Source organism: Manis javanica, chromosome 7, assembly GCF_040802235.1.
Source record: "Manis javanica isolate MJ-LG chromosome 7, MJ_LKY, whole genome shotgun sequence".
Lineage (NCBI taxonomy): Eukaryota > Metazoa > Chordata > Mammalia > Pholidota > Manidae > Manis > Manis javanica.
In genome coordinates this window covers 30,864,102-30,877,479 of record NC_133162.1, presented here as the reverse complement: position 1 = coordinate 30,877,479, position 13,378 = coordinate 30,864,102, and positions in this window count along the sequence as shown.

Below are 13,378 nucleotides of genomic sequence, written 5' to 3'. Positions count from 1 at the left end.
TTTTCAAGACCCTACCCTCTCCTGCACCCTCCCTCACTCTTCACAAGCCTGTTGACCTGGCTGGTCTGTATTCCCTGCTCCTTGTTTTGCAGTCATTACTAGGAGCATGAATTTGTCCATTTGAGGTCATCTCTCCTGAGGCCTCTCCTATCCCAATGCATGGTTCTTCTTCCAGCTCCAGATGTTAGGGAGTGAAGGCCCTTGCCTGGTTCTTAAGAGAATCTGGACAACTTTGAACCAAAAGGATACTTTTATACTTGTTGCAGCTCCTGGAGGGCATCCATAAGTTGTGGGTAAGGTCTTTGGTGCTGAGTCACTTGTCCAAACTCTGAACGCTCCCACTGCTGCATGGCACTGACTTCTGGAATTTCTCCGAGATGGGGAGTCAGAGGCCAGTGTTCCCTTGCTGAGATGACATAACTAGTCCTTGATGCCAGCAATTCCAGCCAGTTTCTTTATAGAGCAGGTTGGGTTGGGTTGGGGGAAGTAAACTGTTTTTACATCTCTGTTTGATGGTTTTTGAAAAACATGGAAGCAAAGGCGCTGCCCTTCTGAAGGGCCCTGCTCTACCCCTATGTACTGGCTCTGAAGGCAGGCCCTGCAGTCAGTCCCTCCAGCACTGGACAGCCCAGAGATGGGTTTCTGGCAGGATGGAAAACCCAGACTTGGCTGCTGCCTTATAGTCTTGTCCTTGGAAAACAGAAAGGGCCAGAGAGATGAACACATGTCACCTGAAGAACAGAGCGGAGAGGAATGGGGAAGGAACCTCTGTTTCTTACACCTTTAAGATGTTATTTCATAACCTTTCAGACCTGGGGACCAGAGCATTTTTCTTTCAAAACCTTACTTACTAGGACAAAAGGTAGAGCATCCAAGCGGATGCACTTAATTCATTTTAATTCTCTTAACTATCCTATAAGGAAGGTGCTAATAGCATACCCATTTTATAGATAAGAAAGTTAAGTAACTTATGCCCATGAGCACACAACTAGTAAACTGCAGAGCTGAGTTTTGAACCCAAACAGCCTGGATCCAGAGTCCATGCCTCTGCCTACTAGATTATGTGGTAAAGGCTTGCAGCAAGCCCTGCTGTGATCTGAAGACTCACACGAGTCACCACTGGCCTCTATTTCTATCGCCTCCCATTGCAGGTGGGCAGGGCAAGAGCTCCCTCTCACCTGTGAGATCCCCCTGCTGGGCCAGACTGCCTGATGCTCATGAAACATGAACATCAGGAAATGGCACCCCCATCAGAGCTCCCCTAGCATCTCCTACCTTCCTGTTCACCTCCTGGTCAGTGTCCCATAAGACGGTCAACCCCTTGACGGCAGGCTATGTTTCTTTCACCACTGCTCTCCAGGGCCTAGCACAGGGTCCAGTACACAGTAGCTGTTCAACAAGCATTAGTTGTTTGCTTTTAAATCATCAAGTCCAACCTGCTCAATCTACAGATAAGGACAGATACACAATTAAGTGAATTGCCTGAGGTCCCACAACCTTTATCTGAAGTGGCTTGTTCCCTGCTTTGTTCAGGAGTTCGAAGAGACTGTGCATATTCATTTAGACAATGGAGTATGTGATGGATGGACTATCTGACACAGCCCAATGGGTATTCATAGCTAGGAACAGGGAAAATGAGTTCCAGGACACCCTAGGTTAGCCTGGTAAACACCCTGGATTTATAAAGACCCATATGCCTTCTACCTGCTCAAGACAGTTTCAGCCCAACCCAGTGGGTCATTGTATCAAACCCAGTGTAGACTATTTGGGGACATTTGTAGCTTTTTAGGAACAAGTGTCTTTGCAAATGAAGCCTAGAAACCTTGGCCTCTCTCAGAAGTGAGGCATCCTTCCCTACTCACCAGAATGGCCACTCCACATGCCACAACCCTCCTCGGGTCATTTTGAGCAATGGCAGTGCTCATTTCTAGGCTCTGGATCTTATGTTCAGGGAAACAAAATGTTGGGCATCTGCTGTGTGGCCAACTCTGCTCAGAGTGCCATCGCTTATTCAGCTTTCATGAATCTTCACCTCAAACCTGTGATGTAGGCGTATTTTTATCATCCCATTTTAAAGATGAAGTAACTGAGGCTCCAATAAGGTAATTCACCTGACCCATGATCACTTGGTGAGTGAGTCTCAAGACTAGATTTTTGAATTCACAAGGGCTGCCTCCCTCGTCATGCATTATGTCTCAGAATTCATGCCAGCTAGCTATTCTGCACTAGTTGCATGATTCCAACCCCCAAAGTAACCCTCAGTAACAGGAAAAAGGAATGTTGTAGATTCTGATTGCCCACCCACTATCCATTCTCCCCTTGTTTCTTAGTAACAGAATCCCAGATTTATTCAGAGACAGCAAAACTCCATTCCCCAACCTCTCTTGCAGCCCTGAAGAGGCCACTAAGAGATAAATGGAAGTCACCTGACCATCCAAAAAAGTTCTTTATAGGATGTTTAACTCTTTTTTCCCCTCTCTTTTTAGTTTTCCCTCTTTGCCTTTCTCCTCTTTTAGTTCCCGCCCGGAATGTGAATGGGATGGCTGGAGATCTGACAGCCCTCTCAGATTATTGTGAATGGAAGCTACACACTAAGGACAGTAGAGCAGAAAGAGGAGCACAGTGTGGTTCCCTGGTGGCCATGGAGCAGCTGAACAAGCCCCAGTTTGCCACCTCTGAATTCTTTTATATGAGAGTGAAATACAGACATCTCTGTCTTCCTTGAAGCATGATTGTTTATGTGTTCTGCTATATGTAGCCAAACCTAATTCTTTACTGATATGGGAATGGAAGCTAACACTTAATTGATAATCAACTATAGTCCTTGAACTTTCTTATGCTATTTCTGTTAATATTCATAATAACTGTGTATCATAGGTATTATCTCTGCAGATAAAGAAACTGAGATTCAGAGATGTTAAATAATTTTTCCAGGGTCATTCAACAGTTAATAGACCTGAGATTCAAACTCTGCTCAGTCTGAGCCCAAAGTCCTTGGTCTTTTCATAGCACAGTGACATATTAGATACTCTCAAAGAGTTAGTTAAGAGTACTTCCTGAGGACACATGGGTGCTCTCAAGGGGTGGAGGGTTACCCTTGAATCCTTAACACTTCAAGTCTCATGCAGATGGTACCTTCATTCATGCAAGAAAGCAAATCTTGCACATTTTCTACTTCTGCCTTCTGAGGTGCTGAAGCAGAAAGTGTAAGCAGCTGTGATAAAAATTTTAGGACTTGGCTCCATAGACTCTTTAAGAGTGTTAGTGTTGGAAAAGACCTTAAGAGGTCACTATTAGACACATGGAAACTAAGGCTAAGACAGGCAAAGTAACTTTTCTAATGTCATACATTGAATTGTGGGCAAACCTGGGCTAGAATCCTGGTCCTGAGTTCCTAGTCTGGGTTTTGGTATGGTTTTGTTTTTATCTGTATCGACCACCATATTTTTCCCCCAGTAAAAAAGGGAAAATGTAGAAATTCCTTCCTTGATCTGACACTTTAATTTTGTTCTTTCCCATAAATCTACCACAAGCTCCTAGAGGGTTAAACCAACCTTGAATGCCTGGGAGAAGCCCCATTTGGTCATAATGTATCATCCATTTTTTATAATGCCAATTTGCTAATATTTTGTTAAGAATTTTTGCATCTGTGTTGCTGGTGTATTTGCATCTGTGTTGCTGGTCTGCAATTTTCTTTTTTGTAAAGTCTTTTGTTAGTATTTGGTTTCAGGGTTAATCTGGCCTCATAAAACAAGTTTGAGAGTACTTCTCTATTTTCAAATAAATATTGATGTTATTTCTTTCTTAAATGTTTGATAGAATTAACCATTACAACTATCCAGCCTGAATTTTTCTTTATGATAAGGTTTTGTAAGCAATATCAATTTCTTTGATAGTATAGGGCTATTCAGATTTTTATACTTCATCTTGTGACAGTATTGGCAAGTTGTATTTTCAAGGAATTTGTTCATTTAATCTAAGTTTTTAAAACCTTATTGTCCTTTCAGTATTGGTAGGTTTTGTAATGATAGTCCCTCTTTTATTTCTGATGTTGGTAATTCTCTCTCTCTATATATATATGACTCTCTATCTCCCTCTCTCTCTCTCTCTCTCTCTCTCTCTCTCTCTCTCTCTCTCTCTCTTTCTGTGTGTGTGTGTGTGTGTGTGTGTGGTGTGTGTAGATAGATGCTATCAATTTCATTGATCTTTCCAAGGAACCAGATTTTGGTTTTGTTAATTTTCTGTTGCTTGTTTTTTACTTCATTTGCTTCTGCTCTTTATTATTTCCTTCTTTCTATTTACTTTGGGTTCACGTTGCATTAATTAGCTTCCTAAGGTTGAAGTTTTGGTGAATGATTTTACTGCTTTACTCTTCTCTAAACATTTAAAGCTATAAATGTACCCCAATTCAATGCCTTAGCTGCACCTCCAAAATTTTGATATGTTATATTTTTATTACAATTTAGTTCAAGAATACTGCAGATATATGTGAAGTATCAAGATACAGACAGGTTGAAAGTAAATGAATGGAAAATTGCACCATGTAAATAGTAAGCATAAGAATGATTAAATAGCTATATTAGCATTATTTATTTAAATACATATTCTGCACCATTCTCTCTCCTCTCTTCTGAGATTTTATTAACATGTGTTAGATGCTCTGGTATTATCCCTCAGATCCTTGAGTCTCTGTTGATTTTTTTTTTTCAATTTTTTCTCTCTGTTCTTCAAACTAGATCATTTCTACTGATACATTGTCAACTTTGCTGACTCTTTCTGCTTTTGTCTCCAAAATGCTCTTAAGCCCAACCAGTGAATTTTTCAGTTCTAGAATTTCCATTTGGCTCTTTATTAACATTTCTACTTCTTTGCTGATAATCCCTATTTGTCTGTTCACTTTGAGGGTAGCTTCCTTTACATCCTTGAGTATAGTTATAATAGCTGTTTTAAAATACCTGTCTGCTAATTCCAACATGTAGTACATCATGGGGTCCATCTTCACTGATTGCCTTTTCTCTTGACATGGGTCCCATTTCCCTACTTCATATGCCTTGTAATATTGGATTGTGCACAAAATGAACTTGTAGAGACAGAATACTACTATGCTTCTGAAAAGTGTTTTTCCTAAAGCAGGCAGTTATTTTGGCTGGACTCAACTGCAAACCCTGTCATCCCTTCTATGGTGAGAAGCAGCAGAAACCTCTGCCCAGTTCTTCTAGTTTGCTGAGCTGCTCTGCACAGGTGTAGTTCAAGAGTCAGCAGAGGTTTGGTCAGAGTTTGGACCTCCCTTTTCTTGCTTTCTCCCTTCTGAAATAACTCCCCACACTTTCCAGCTACTGTATCCTTTGATTCTTCTAGACGGTCGGACTCTGTATGACCCATCTGAATTATAGCTGCCTTACAGGGCACAGACTGGGGACCTGCATATAAAACTGAGAAACACACTGTTGTTCTCTTCCTTTAAATGTTGAGTCTTCTCCAGTGTCTTCCTGCTTTGTGTTGCTCGCTGCTGCCTTTATATACTAGTTGTTTCTGTTTGTTTTGTCCAGAATTTATCATGCTACCTGTGGGAGGATTGATCCCATAGGAGCTACTCCTCTATTGTCAGAAGCTAAAACTATTAACATTTTGAGTCCAACAAAGAGATAGATCAGTTGTACAGTTGCCTGAGATGTCACTCTGTAAGAAATGCTAAAAAAAATAAATCAGAAATAGGGTGCCAATTAGCTCAATTTTCCATGGTTACTCATTATATAATAGATGAAATGCAAATTGTTTCCTCTGTTGCTTAAGTACAAAGTCCTCAAGTGGACATTTCAGAACTAAAAAAGTCCATTGGTCTAGTCATACATCTAGATCTATACACATATATCTAACTCATTCTTGTATAAAAAGTCACATAATACTCCATTGTACCGTAATAGCTCAACTTTCCTCTACTGATGGAAGTTCCTGTTAAGTTCTTCATTAGGGTAGATCCATCTTTTTGCTCTGCAAACTCATGCTATAATAAATACTGAACAAACTGGGGCTTGTTCATATGCTTGATGGCCACCAGGGAACCACACTGTGCTCCTCTTTCTGCTCTACTGTCCTTAGGGTGTAGCTTCCATTCATAATAAATTTTTTACATACTGGTGTTATTCTTTCTGTAGGACAGATTACAAAATGTAGTATTGCTGAAACTGAAGGAACAAACAGCAGCAGACTCACAGACTCCAAGAAGAGACTAGCAGTTACCAAAGAGGAGGGGTGGGAGAGGGTGGGTGGGGAGGGAGGGAGAAGGGGATTGAAAGGTATTATGGTTAGTACACATGGTGTTGGGGGAGTTATGGGGAAGACAGTGTAGCACAGAGAAGACAAGTAGTGACTCTGGCATCTTACTACACTGATGGACAGTGACTGCAAATGGGATATAAGGGGGACTTGATAATATGGGTGAATGTAGTAACCACATTGTTTTTCATGTGAAACCTTCATAAGAGTGTGTATCAATAATGCCTTAATAAAAAAATTGTAATAAAAAAAGCATTGCTGGATTGAGGGATATGTGCATTTTAAAATACACATTGTAATGATACTTTCCAGAGAGGCTGTAGAAATTTACTTTCCACACCCATGTAGATAGTCTTGCCAATTTTTGTTATTTTTGCTAATCTGAAGGATCAAAATGCTATACTTTTATTGCACTAATTTTCATTTCTTTGAAAACCAGTGAGGTTGAGAATCTCTCCAAATCATTGATGATTTACACTTTTTTTCCCTGGAAGTACCTGTTGATATGCTTTCTCAAATTTCAATTGAATTGTTGTCCTTTTCGTATTGGTTTGTAGGAGCTAAGGTACATTAGCAACATTTATCCTCTGTCATGTATATTTTAAGTATTGAGTCAATCATTTGTCTTTTGATTTTGCTTATAGTTTATTTTGCTATTCAAAAATATGTTCATTTTTAAGAAGTGACATAAGAATACTATTTTTTAGGTGGTGACTATTAGGGTTTCTAGGTTTTATCTTTTGCTTCAGAAGATCTCCTTTATGACTTTATAAATAATTCCTTACATTTGTGTCTAATATTTTTGTTTTTCACATTTAGACCTTAAATCCATCTGGAGCTTATTTTTGCATATGATGTAGGATAGAAGTATAATCATGTTTTCTTCCAGATGGAATAAAGCAGTCAGTTCTGCCAGCACCATATATCAAGTAAACCATCTTTCTTCCTCTGAGTGAAAAGCCATCTTTATTTATATTAAGTCCCCACTTGAATTTATTTCTGGACTCCTTATTAAGTTCTATTTGTGTTATTTATTCCTGTACTATACAAACGGTTTATTATAATAGCATTACAGTAAGTTTTATCATCTGGTATATAAAATAGGAATGGTGTTTAGCTACTAATGTAGATATTCATAATGGAAGCTTAAGAAGAAAGAAGTTTATTTCTTTCACGTAAAAGAAGTCTATTATAAAGGGCCAGGGTTGCCATGGTAGTACCATGCTCCTCAAGAACCCAGGCTTCTTCTATCATTCTGCTTGATGGCTTAGCAGTGGCTTTCACCCTCAGTGTCTCCTTCTGCTCCAAGATAGCTGCTGAAACTCCAGCCATCTATCCCTTATTCCAGGCAGGAAGCAAATGGAATGGGGAAGGACCAAAAGGGTAAATGCCAGCTATCTGGACTTATTTTTAAGTCCCACTTAACAGGTTTATTTATACCACTTTCTAGAAGTCCCACCTAATAGGTTTATTTATACCACTTTCTAGAAGTCCCACCTAACAGGTTTATTTATACCCCTATCTATAAGGGAAGCAGAAAAATGAAGTCTTTTAGCTGAGGGATACTGAGTGTGAGCCTAATTAGTTTCAGCCACATGTAGTAGGGTAAGTCCCTCCTTCCATATTCTTTTTTTACTTGTTTTTGTTATTTTTAGATGTTTATTTTTTAGTTAATATTTTATATTAATATGTTACATATGTTAGTACTTTTTGGTTAACAGACTTTATTTTTTAGGTTTAGATTTTTTTAAAAGTTAAGAACACAGTACAGAGAGTTTGCATATACTTTTTCCTACACACACATGATTTTCTCTTTCAATAATATCTTACACTAGAGTGGTATATTTGTTGCAATTAATGAACCAATAATGATACATTGCTATTAACTAAAGTCCATAGTTTACTTTAAAGTTCTCTATTGTACATTTCTATGGGTTTTAATAAATCACAGCATCATGTGTCCACCATTATAGTATCATACCGAATCATTTCACCACACTAAAAATCCACTGTGCTTCACTAATTCATTCCTCTCCCCAAACGCCTGAACTCTTGGCAACCACCTTACCATCTCTATCATTTATCATTTTATCTACAAGTTCTTTATCAGATACGTGTTTTGCAAATATTTTCTCCCATTCTGTGGCTGTTCTTTTCATTCTCTGAGCAGCGTCTTTCACAGAATAGAATATTTTTTACTTTAATAAAGCCCAATTTACCGATTTTTTTCTTACACTGCTTGTGCTTCAGTGTTGTATTTTAAAAGTAAGAGCCAAACCCATGGTGACCTAGATTTTCTCCTGTATTACCTTCTAGAAATGTTATAGTTTTGTGTTTTACATTTAGGCCTATGATTCATTTTGAGTCAATTTCTGTGAAGTGTCAGATCTGTTTCTAAATTCTTTATTTTTTTTTGCATGTGGATGTCCAGTTTTCCACTACCATTTGTTGAGAAGAGTATCCATTGATTTGCCTTTTCTCTTTTGTCAGTTGGCTGTATTTCTGTGGGTTTATATCTGGGCTCTCTATTCTGTTCTATTGATCTATTTGATAATTCTTTTGTTAATACATATAAAGGGAGATAGTCAAGGGACACAAAGGGCTTCCTTTCAAGGAGCCAGTGAGGACTGGGATGTGCTGTCCTCAGTCAGAGATCTGAGGGACAGCTGACAGGCCCTTCCTGAAGGATCCCATGGAGAAATGCATCAGGAGGAAAGGGTGTGAACACAACTAAATGTCCAACATCAGAGGACTGGCTAAATGGTAGCACAGTTACATAGCAGGACATTAAGCAGCCACTAAAGATAAGGCTGTAGGTTAATATTCACTGAAATGAAAGATGTTCAAAACATACTATTAAGTGCAGAAAGCAAGTGATAAAACAGTAGGTACGATATAATCCCTTTCTGCATGTATAAAATGGAAATGAAGATGATAGTACCTACTTTGTGAGGATGTTATGAGGATTTAATGAATTAATATAGGCAAAGTACTCAGCAGTACCTGGAGTGCATAGATCTGGTACAGCATCAACATTAATTCCCCTTCAGTTCTTTTAAGTATTCACGTTCACAATTCATGGGTCAGATGCATTTTGGAATTATGAGTTTTTCAGATTTTACAAAAGTGCTTAATTATGGAACACCCTCACTGTGTCTGAGGCAGCAATTCACAATCAAATCCATAAAATTTCTGCAGTGAAGCATAAATATTCACACTAAGTGGAATAACTAAAGACTACAAATACTGTCACATCAGTTTGGGTCAAGTTGTGCAGCCAAATAAATTTGCTGCAAACTTAGAAAATAAAAACAAAACCAAACAACCTTGTGTTTCCAGAGGTCTTTACTTCCTGAAATTCCCAGAGGAAGAAGACCGTCCCTCTAGAGAAGGTTCCAGGCAACAAGAGCTCCCCTCCTAGCTCACAGAGGACCCCACCTCTACCTTTACCCTCCTGGCAAATTCAGCAGACTGCCCAGGAGAGGAAGCTCAGGTTTCTTACTCAGTTACCAAGGTTAGCATGGCCCACTTGGGAATCTGGCCTGTGTAGGTGGCCAGCCCCTTTGAAGCCTAGGTGCTGCCTGAGGGGTCAGACTGTATAAAGAAGGTCAGAGCGGTCTTCAATGAGGGTCTGTGGACCTGAGCTCCACAGACGCATCAGAAAGCTTGCAAACTCTGCCGTGTTGCAGTGCTATTGTGGACTGATGACATGACAGCTTGGGTTTATTTTTGCCCTTTGACTTTGTTACATTTTAATTTTTCTCAACTGAGTATTCTTCACTTTTTTTTGCCTATAGTTTCTTGAATTTTAATCTATTCAGATACATTTAACACAGGGGATATTGCATTGCTCTATCGACCTCGAGAGGATCTTTCATCAGCACCAGATTCACAATTCTCATTTTTGCCCTTAAGAAAATATGTTTCTAGGAAGAACAGAGCAATTAAGGCAATGGATGGGGTGTTCAAGTCCTTTTCTTGTGTCTTCAAGCCAGTCCTAGCCAACAGTTAATATGTAGGAAAAGCAAACTCCCTAGAACCTTAACTAGGGCTCACCTACCTACTCTTATCTAATAAATAATTATTTTTATGTTAAAAAGTAAAACAACAATAATAAAAACAAACTGGGAAAGAAATAGTGAGAATCTGGGGAAAAGTGCAGGAAGCCTGTGGGGACAGCATGAATGGAATGAAGGAAAGAGGAACATGCGAGGCAAACTTCTGACCTCACAGCCTTGTGAGGAAGGAAAGGGACAGTGGGGGGCAGTTCAGGGTAGAAAAGAAGCAGGTAGAGGGATGGCCACTTAGAAGCAGATGAGCGAATTGTTTCAAGAGCCAGGAAGGAGACGTCATTGAGCAAAGCTGTGGTCAAGTAACGCTGTGAGAGGCAGCTGCTAGAGGCTGACTTGTGGCTCAGGGGAGGTGCATGGCCCCCAGTAGGGAAGTGTCCAGGTCAAAATATCTGCTGACGCCCTGCCAAGTTCTACAGGCAGTGAAACTACAGCCCTTTTCTGCTCATCTCCTTGGGTGTTTGAACAACTGGAGGAGGAAATTTCAGTGTATGCATGTATAGTTTTCTTGTGGCTAAGAATGAAAAAAACCAAGAATATTAAAAGAATACATGCACATATGATTTTAAATAGTATATATTATTTATATATATTTTAGAATGTATAATATATAATTACATTGGGTTGGCTGATTGTTGAGGGACTTCTGCCAGAATGTGGCCAGACTTGGAAAGGGAAGCAGCCCCTAAGCCAATGGAAATCACAGAAGAGGAAGGATGAGAAGGACTTGCAGAAAATCTAAATAGAAATGGAGCTTCTGATTAGGCAAGACATAACATGTACTTTAAGGACATTGAAAAGTAGAATGTGCCAGATGAGGAGGATATAATGTACCCACAAAACTAACAGCCCCAAGTTAGGAGGCCTGAGCCCTGCTCTCTGGACCCATGTCCAGCTGCTAGTGGAGGGAAGCAGAGGAGAGAGTCCCAGAGGAAGAACACCTTCCCTCTAGAGAAGGCTCCAGGCAACAAGAGCTCCCCTCCTAGCTCACAGAGGACCCCACCTCTACCTTTACCCTCCTGGCAAATTCAGCAGACTGCCCAGGAGAGGAAGATCAGGTTTCTTACTCAGTTACCAAGGTTAGCATGGCCCACTTGGGAATCTGGCCTGTGTAGGTGGCCAGCCCCTTTGAAGCCTAGGTGCTGCCTGAGGGGTCAGACTGTGTAAAGAAGGTCAGAGCAGTCTTCAAAAAAGGGCTGGTGAGTCTGTGTGAGATGTGGCAGGGCAGTCGTTCTTAAATTAGGCCATGTGGAACTCTGGGCCAAGGTGGTCTGCAGCTAAAACAAGTCTTCTCTAGTCTTTTTGGTGTTTGTAGATAGAATGAGCTCTCTTTTAAAAAATATTGTTTATTTCTTATAATAAAAATAATACTTTTTTAAATCAGAAAAGTTAAAAGAAAAATCATCCATAATCTTTCCTCCACATATTTAGGTATATTTCCTTTCAGGCTCTTTTTCCTGTGGATGTATTGATCAGTAATATATTTATAAATAATAATAGTTACTATTACAATAACTATCATTATTGCTTATTAATATTTTTTGAATGCTTACCAGGGCCAGCCACTAAACCTTTACAGATATTGAAGCATGCAATTTTTATAATAACCCTATGAGGCAGAGACATTATTATCCCTATATAATAATAAAATAAACACTGGAACACAGAGGTAAAAAAATTTGTCCAAGGTCACACAGTAAGTAAGGAGCTGGAATTCAAACCGAGGACTGACTCTGAAGCCTACATTTTTAATCAGTGTGTACAGTATATGGTATATGCTAAGGTTTTTTCATTAAATATCAGAATTATCCTGTACTGTGTTGGTCCCAAAGGCCGGGGTCTTTACACCCCCACCACAAGAGGGGGCCAGCCTGGGAAGGCAGCACCCTGCAGCTGAGGCCATCTGTGAAGGGGGTGGTAAGTAAAGACTGTCTGCTGACTGCACTCCCTACAGTGGGGCAAGTCCTTCTGAGGGGGCTCCATCAGCACATCCTGGGACCCACCACAGTAACATTGGCTGGCTTAGTGAGACAGAGCCCAAAGCTGCCCACAATGCCACAAGAACCTGGATGAAATAGTGGCATTGGACTGCTCTGGCCCACTCACCTGACAGCTGGAATGCCCAAACCCTGGCAATCCCATGAGTCTGGTTACATGGGCTGTGTTTTCTGTGAATTTTTACTGTTTGGAGACAGTCTCTATCACTTTTTCTTCCCCTTTTGACAGCAGAACTCCTGGTTCCTCTTTAACTGGGATATATGGTGAAGGGCTGGAGTGGGGAAATGCAATTAAATCTCAAGACACATTTCTCTGACAAATAATGAAAATAGGAAGTGGCTGAGGATTCCCATCCTATGAAAGACAAGCAGTCATTCACACACATGACAACCAGCCCTTTCTAGCCAGTTTCCTTCCAGTGGTCTTCTGGTATTTTTCTTTGTTCAACACTTGCTGAATAAAATCCCAAGGTGAGAATTTGGGACTATTGCCCCGTGGTTTGAGAAGACAGACATCACTGCCTTGACCAGGCTGGGCCCCAAAAGGGGCTGCTGAATAACTTGGCATGCTGGAGTCGTGGCCCCACACCTTCCCCACCCTTTCCTCTCCTTTCTCCCAAGCATCCATAAAAACGCAAAGACTGGGAGGGGGTAGACCAGGCTCCGTCCTGGGGATAGAGACCTGCTTTAATCAGTATTACTAGTGGGAATGTACAATGGCATAACCATTTGAAAAACAGTTTGGCAGTTTCTTATAAAGTTAAGCAAATACAACATGAGCCAGCCATTCCCCTCCTAGATGAATGAAAACCTGTACTCACACAATGACTTGTAAATGAATGTTCATAGCAGCTTTATTCATAATAGCTTAAGCTGAAGACAACCCAAATGTCCATCAGATAGAAAATTGTGGTATATTCTAACCACAGAATACTTACCCACAGTAAGAAGGAATGAGCTATAGATATACACAAAATATGAATGAATCTCGAAAACATGCTGAATGAAAGAAGTCAGACACAAGAGTACACACTA